Source organism: Centroberyx gerrardi, chromosome 2 (assembly GCF_048128805.1).
Source record: "Centroberyx gerrardi isolate f3 chromosome 2, fCenGer3.hap1.cur.20231027, whole genome shotgun sequence".
NCBI classification, from domain to species: domain Eukaryota; kingdom Metazoa; phylum Chordata; class Actinopteri; order Beryciformes; family Berycidae; genus Centroberyx; species Centroberyx gerrardi.
In genome coordinates this window covers 5490121-5498675 of record NC_135998.1, presented here as the reverse complement: position 1 = coordinate 5498675, position 8555 = coordinate 5490121, and positions in this window count along the sequence as shown.

Here is an 8555-nt window from a genome sequence, read left to right as displayed (position 1 = left end):
TCACATAACTCTGCCATCCACCTGATGCTCGAGGGGATATAAGATGGAGGAACATGCTGCAGGTCTGCTTCCTCCATGTTGTCTGGAAAGAGGGCTGAGGCTGCCATCACCAGCACAGTGGACGTTGCCATCCTCACTCCTGTCTGGGATGGCTTCCAGCCTACAAGAGACGGTAAGTAGCTGTAGTTAGTCACATTTAATTTCCTTATCTTAACAATAGTTGGATAGTGGTAATGGTTCAGGTCTTTCAGCGCTACCAACCCTCAACCTTCGCCTTTTTCTTTCTGAAGGCAAGGGTCGTCCACGTGACGAGGAATTCCTGTCTCCCCAACTTCTATGTTGCCCCCAGCTGTTTTATTTGGTGGGTACAGTGCTGCAGAATGGATTTTTAGATTAATTTATGTTAACACTGTTTATACTAGTAATTTCTCTCACAGATGAGGAGGGCATCTGATCCAGATGTGTGGACCTGTGTCACAAGGGTGGATAAACACGTTTTGGAGTTTTTTATATAGATTGTGTTAGGCCCAATCTGTAATTTTTTTGACCAAATCAATGTGGGGTATATTCACATACACTCTTGAAGAGCTTTATCTGTAGATGGAAAATATGCTATTTGACCCATAGTACTTCAGAATAAGTATCTGTTTTACTCCAGTGTTTACAAACATCACCAACATAAATAAACCGTTTCCATCCCCAGAATACAGCAAATACAATTTAAAAACGAATATTTATCTGTTGTCTAGTGTTAGTCCTTGTATCAAGTCATTCAACTGGAGAATGAAAACATGTCTCCATTCTTATTTTTGGTAGTGGGGCTACCCATTTGTTTACAATGGGATCAGTGATAGGGCCTTTAAGAGTAGAATAAAGACATGTGAGTGGACACTTTGTTTTAGGATTAGATCTACTTTCCATGCTCAATGTTTACTGACCATAAAGATATCCTCTTGATGTTATCAAATCGAACCAGTCATTGACAAGGTCGATAAACCAGGCTGTGGTCTCACACTCCTTTGGCAGGATGCTGGAGTGCTGCAGGAGTCGAATGCCACTGGCTGTTGAGTGTGAGAACACTTTGCATGCTGGTAATGCCTTGGAGCAGACAATGGACAGCAATATTGTATGTAAAAAATAAAAAATAAAAAAAAGAATTTCCCTTTTCTAAAGTCCAGTATTTATAACACATTGAAACACATGACATTTATGACACTAAATTTATGAATGTATTGTTTAGGATGAAAGTTGGATATGACATATACCTTCATTTTCTCAAAGCTTTGATCGGTGGAAATGGCTCTGGCTGTCAAGCCAGGTACCAGCTTTTCTGCTGTATCTTTCTGTGTGTCGATAACTTCAGCAACCACAGGGATGGAGAACTAGAGAAGGTATAATGTGTAGTTTTGGTTGTTTGATGATTCTGAATGGCATAAATCTGAGATGTGCTGTTATTTACATTTTTGATTTTTGTTTTTTTTAATTATGTTTACTCTGTGTCAGAGGGTAAATTATGTTTCTTCACTGTTTCCTCAGAAAGTATGAAGTCATGTTTGCACATAGCTGTTTTCATGGCCTTCAGTAGATGAGGGGGGTCTGGGCAGAAGAAGAGGTATGCCCCCTCAAAGCAAGGGTGATTGATGTGTGCCCTGTCCATGGACTGTCCTGGCCTCAGACCTGCCTCCTTCCACATGGCCTGGTTGGAGGAGTCCATGTCTGAGCACTGGAGGATGGATAGAGGTATGAGCTTTGACAGATAGGGTAAAGACAGTAGTATGATTGTCACACACTTATTGAACTGATGTGTGTGTGAAGTTGATATTTCCACATACCACTGCTACCACCTGAATGCCTCACTCTGCACAGGCCACAATCAGATTTGACATAGGCCCACAGATCACTTCCTGACACTGATTTTCCTGTGAACTCATATGCCACCACCTGCTTGTATTGCCTTGTTAGAGAGGACAAGATGGTGGTGAGGAGTTTTGTGGCCAGTTTATGGGGAGTTGGTGGCAAGGTGACTGTTCCCAAAGCCAGCTTGCTTCCAGGGTCGTATTTGAGGTCAGGCTCTATTCCCATTTTATCAATCTTTAGAAGAAGAAGAATGTTTGTTTGAAGTGCTAAATCTTTAATGTAAGGCAGTGGAGATTAATTATTGTTTTTCAGTATGGTTTGTCAAGAAGGTTTTGCTTTAATATAAGTTACCTTAAGGACAGCAAGTCTCGCATTGGATGGAAATCGCTGCAGCTTTGCCACCATCAGATCCAGTATTGTGTACTGGATGCCTGGTCCAAATGGTATGGATTCCAGACGACAAGTTTTTGTCCGGTAAGATGGGATGGGCAGATTCATCTCTACAAATGGTATAAAGAGTTTTGTTAAGTTGCTAATTTTCACCCAAAGAAAGCTAATTGAAACAAGGACTAGGCTGTCTACCATTGTCAGTGTTAAGAGGGACTGGAGTGTCTGCCATTTTCTGTAAAATTGTGGTGCGTAAAGTATAAAATGACCCAGTCTTTCCTGTAAAAATGTTGTAGAGCCCATACCTTGTCTCAAGTATTCATATGCATTCGACCCTGTGGCAACCCTTATTTTCATACAGTTGCTGATTGTTGCAGATGACCACTTTTGGACTCTTGATTCTAGTGGATTAATTCTAGGTGGAAAAATTTTTTATTTGTTCTGTTCAAACTTTTGCGTGTATTGGTTGTATTTTGAAACATCATTTACAATTTACACTTTTGTTCCTTTCTACCACTCCCTGCCTCCCTCCCTTTCCTCTTCCATCTCCCACCCTCTCTTTAGAAACCTGGTACTCCAAGAAGGACCCCGTCACCCCTGGGATTTCCGATGCCTCTCCACAGAAGCTCCCTCAAAGAAGTTGACATCATTCTCTCTCTCTCTCTCTCTCTCTCTCTCTCTTGCTCCCTCATACGCTCCATGTCTGAAAGCCAACCCAACCCAACCCCACTCATTGTGAGTCTTAAGTTTTAGTGATTTTGATACCTAGGAGTTTTATCTCACCTGCTCTTGAGGCATTGAGTCTGATCCTCATTAAAGACAGCAGCAAGCATTTGATTCTAAAAAGAATTAAGTTCATAACATAAGCTCAAGCACCATACAAAAAAAAGTTGTGTGTAGGGGTGTGAAATGTCACATGATACCTTAAGGTCTAATTCAGCTTTGAGCTGCTCAATCACGCAATCTCTGTTCCTCCACAGGTCACATTTGGGGTATTGCCTCCTGTGCAGTGCCATGTTCCAAGACCGAGGAGGGGGCCACTGCAACATCAACCTCAGAGGTGTTGTGGGCCAAATCCTGGCTCAAGGACAACTTGTTGGCATCATTGGTAGTAGTGGGGATTATGGCAGTTGTGTCTTGTACATCTGGGGATGGTGGAATACACATAATGGATATGTTTGTTTTGTTTTTTTCTTGAATTGTGAGTACACTTATTTTAGATAAATTATCTTTTCAACAAATTTGCTACTGTTATTAAGTTGTATGTATTCATTACTCATGTATGCTAAGGTATTTTATCTCACCTTGAGAGTTAGCAATATCTCTGTTGAGACGTCCGGTTTTTAAACCGTTAAAAACCGTTAACGTTAGTAAGAAATAATCCATGTAGGGTTGCCAACCGTCCCGTAAAATACGGAATCATCCCGTAATTGGAAACTAAAAGACGTGTTCCGTATTGAACTGATACGGGACACACTTTGTTCCGTATTTTTGAGAATCAATTCAGTGCAAATCTATGGGAGAGAAATATTACAGGTTAGACTATTAAGACAGGGCGATTTGTATGAGATAGAAGGAAACCCTGCTGCTCTCCCTCAGCCTGTCTGTCATGTTATGTTCCACTACCCAAACAGAGAATGTGCTTCTCATTGGTCGTGAGTCACGACCAATGAGAAGCGCTGTCAGCATTGCTACGATACGCCTGACAGCAGCGCAAGATTTAAAAAATGGCAACCTCCGAGCATAGTCCGCCGGTAAAAAAAAAGAAAAGATTACAAAAATGCAGAAGGGAATGGGAACATGACTACCAATGGCTGGAATGCGTGAGAGAGAATGTGTACAAGGCCAACTGCACCGTCTGCCACCGGGTTTTCTCTATTAGTCACGGCGGAATTTGTGACATCAAACAGCACATCATAGGAGGAGCGAGAGGCTGCGGAGGACACAGGGAGCACTCTCAAAGTTCCTTGTCCGCCACGCGTCTCCAGAGGCTGATATGGTATGTATAATAATCATATCGATTTTTTAAACCCAAATCTGTTTGATAGATACCAGTATTGGGGAAGCTACTTTGAAAGCATAGCTTTGCAAGCTACCAATTACTTCACACTGGAAAAAGTTGAACTACAGCAAAGCTACCCTAGGGAGAAATCTAGATTGGTTAACTAAAGCTACTTAGAAAAAGTAGTTCAAACTACTTTGTGAAAAAATTATCAAATTGACAATGTACATGTGATTCGAAATTATAACAAAATATAATACAAAAAAGTCACATGCCAGCAAAAAATGCCACTCAATTGAGTTTATTGCAAAAAGTGCCCCTTGTTCATAGGTCATACATAAACCAAAAAAATAAAATACCCCACTATTCATGGGAAAGTGCAAGGAATGTCAGCTTTTTATGGCCCAAATTTGTTTGTAGTTTCAGTAGTTAACTACACAAAAAATGGCAAATAAAAGAAGTAATTTAACTACTTGAATCACTATGCAAATATGAATGTAGTTGAACTACCAGCAAGCTACTGCAAAATGTAGTTAAACTACTAGTTTAATTACATGTAGTTCACTACTCCCCAACACTGATAGATACACTGTGATTATTTTTACTATAAAAGTGAAAGTGCATCATATTTAAGGTTCATATAATGTAAACAGTAACAACTGAATAGTAAATATTTACTATTTTATTTATAATAATAATAATACATACTATATACATATATATACAACCTTTTACACATATCTTACAAGTCCAAACAGCTCATATACATATACTATACAGGTAGTTCATATACTATATACATAAACTATACATATATACAGTGAAATTGCATCCTTTTTTCTTTACAGGTGACTGCTGCTGGGCTAGCACATATCTATCATACTGTGAAACACAACTTGAGCTACAACAGTTCTGACTGTGCGCTTAAGCTGACTCACCGAACACTGAGTGACTCCAGCATTGCCAAGAAGATGTCCTGTGGGAGGACAAAAGCCGAGGCAGTGGTCACAGATGTCCTTGCTCCAAAGGCAGTAGAGGAGGTGATCAACAAATTAAAAAGTGCTGAGAATCCACTCCCGTTCTCTATACAAACAGATGCCTCTAACAAGGGCAATCGCAAGATGTTTCCCTCTTATAGGTGTTTTCTCAGCAACTGTCATGCGGAACAAGCAGCAGAGGGAGAAGAAAAACAATGGACGTTTTTTTAGAAGGTGGGTGGAAAATTATGATTCAAGAAGCAACAATATAGTTAGTTAGCTAGCTAACAACACACCAAAATAACTGTAAGCCAGTTATTGTTCAGTGAATCAGTTTATCATGTAATTTGCTGTTAGTCATCTTTACCCAGTTGATGTATTATGTGTCAATATTTTTCAGTCAGAGTAAGGCAGACCAGGGAGGTGACACAGAAGGAGAGCCAAAAAACAAACGACAGAGTGACAGGTGTACAAGTAGTACATGGAGAAGGAGAACAGGCAAAAGGAGACAAAGAAAGTCCAGGGCACAGAGATGAGGGAGAAGGAGAACAGGCAGGAGGAGACTCTGAAGGACCAAGACACAGAGATGCGAGAGGAGGAGGAGAAAAGGCAGGAGGAGACTATGAAGGACCAAGACACAGAGATGAGAGAGGAGGAGAAAAGGCAGGAGGAGACTATGAAGGACCAAGAAACAGAGATGAGAAAGGAGGAGAACAGGCAGCAGGCAGGAGAAGATGAGACAGGATACAGAAACAAGGGAGAGAGAGAGGGAGAGAACAGGGAGGAGACAGGGAAGGACCGGGGCAAGGAGATGAGCAAGAGGTAGACGGAGCCAAGAGAAGAAAGACCACTGCCACCACTGTAGAGTCCTGGGGTTATGACTGGCTGCGCTTTGAGAAGGACAAGAAAGGCTTACAAAGGTGTGGTGCTGCATCAGCAGGGAACACTATAAAGAGCGCACCACAAAACACATAATATGCACAGATACATACATAACTGGCACCACAAACGTTAAAAAATACACAGCCAACACACATAATAACTCAAAAGCTCACATCGCAGCATGCCACCAAGCAACCCAAGCTCCAACTAATGGGGGGATTGCCATGTCCAAGGCAACTTATCTTGAAATCTGAAATTTGGTGAGCACAATCATCCTCCCAAAAGGATAAACCTTGTTAATTTTTGTTAAATCATGAACTTTCCTTTAGCACCACCATCAGGCCAAAATGTCAACTTTGCACATGAGATAACTCTTATTAGCAGATTGCCATGATATTTGGTGAGTGCATTCATACTCCCCAACATTTGTGATGCCTTTCTGATGCCTATTCTAGATTAACTCAGCTCACTTTATATTTGCCTGTCATACTGACCTGTAGGGAGAAATTCAAGAAAATCCTTGTACATACCTGTCTCAAGTTCTGTGGAAAAAAGTCCTGGTTAGATTTATTAGAATATCACCTTGTTATTTAACCTAAAGGAACCAGTTATGATAACAGCCAAATTACTTTAAATATTCAAACGTGCCTCTTTTGAAACATATAGGCCTTATGCCAGCTAAGGCATTTCATGTGTTTTTCCTCTGATTTTTCTCTTCTGGGCCTTCAGCAATAATTTAATTCATAAGCAACTATGTGGCGGAGGGCTCAGGCTAGTTCTCCCACAAAATGTACTAATAGAATGTGTAATACAATGTCTAATAAATGCCTTCATTTCTGTTTTTCTTTTACCAAGATTGATGACCTCCTGATGAGACTGTACTCTCTCTACCGTTGTTCCCCCCAAAAATGGAGGGAGCTGAAGGCCATTGGAGAGGCACTTGAGGAGCTCGTTGTGAAACAGGGGACAAGGTGGATTGACCACAGGAGGAGGGCTGTGTCCTGTCTTGCCACCTCAAACTACAGGAGCATCGTCACCCACCTCCAGGAAAGACAGGACGAGGCCATGCCAGAGAAGGAGAAGATTAGGTGCCATGTTGCGGCAGTTAACCTCGCCAAAGTTTGTTCTCAATATGGCACTGTATCAGGACCTTTTATCTGACCTGGCTGAACTGTAGCTTCATTTCCAAGGAGATCAACTGCCCATGTCGTGTGTGCGGAGTAGGATCCTGGCTGCCCAGGCTGTGCTGCGTAAGCAAACTCAGAAGCCAGGTCCCTATCTCCGCCCAGTCCTTGAATCCTTCACCATCACCCCTGAGGGATTTCAATACAATGGAGTAAAGATCAGAAACTCCAATGTAACTGCAGAGGCCTTCTATTGCTATAGGAAAGACACTGTGGACAACATCATTGCATGCATTGGCAAGAGATTTGATCCCGTGAATTTCCCAACAGAAGAAAAGCTTTTGGAGGAGTTTGGTGAGGAAGAGTTACATCACTTATGCAAGCACTTTGAGCCTCTTCTCACCAAAAACAGCTGCAATGTGGCTGAGATAGACAGGGAGTGGTTTAGAGCGAAAGTTGACATAGTGCGCCACCACAAGGGCCAAACTTTCCTCCCACTATGGTCAAGGTTTCTGATGGAGAAGGGAAGCACGTACCCCAACCTGCTACACCTTATTAGAATCATCTTAGTGTTCCCTGTCTCTACCTCTCAGGTGGAGCGGCAGTTCTCAATCATGAAGAGAATGCAGGGAGACTGGCGCTTAAGCCTGCATACGTCCACCACTGAAGACCTCCTCCTCATCAAGTCACAGGGTTGTGCTCCTGCAGATTATCAAAGCCAAGAAGCAGTGGTAAAATGGTGGGCAGCTGGCATCACCAAAAAGAGGCCAAACATTCATCCATATGGTCCAAGGAACCCCAAAACATACACTGCAACTCCCCCTGACTCCCCATCCCCATCTTCAAATGAGTCCAGTGGACTCTGATTAGTCCAGGGCTGAGCGTGTATGAACTTTTGACTCAGGAGTTTGTACAAATATTGGTAATTTGTAAATACCAATAAATTATTTTGTGAAATAAAGAGTTTTTTTTATTTATTTATTTCACTGATAGTTATACTATGTATTAAAAATACTTAAAATCATTGTTTTATTTGATGGCCTTGCTGCCCTGGCATTTGGCCTTTGTGCCCTCAAAAAATTGACAACACCAAAGGCCAAGTGGCCTTGCCCCTAAAATGATGAAATTCCAGGCCTGATGACAACATCCTCAACCCACATATTTCTGCAAAGAAATATACTGCACCACTACAATGTTGCAAGGAACAACAAAGCTAAGGAACAATACAGCAAGATTGTTCCAGCAAATGTGGCAATGCAGTTTGACAGCTATGGAAGGATAGTGTTGGGTATGCTATTCCATTTTTTTGTCCTGTCCATGTTTTTT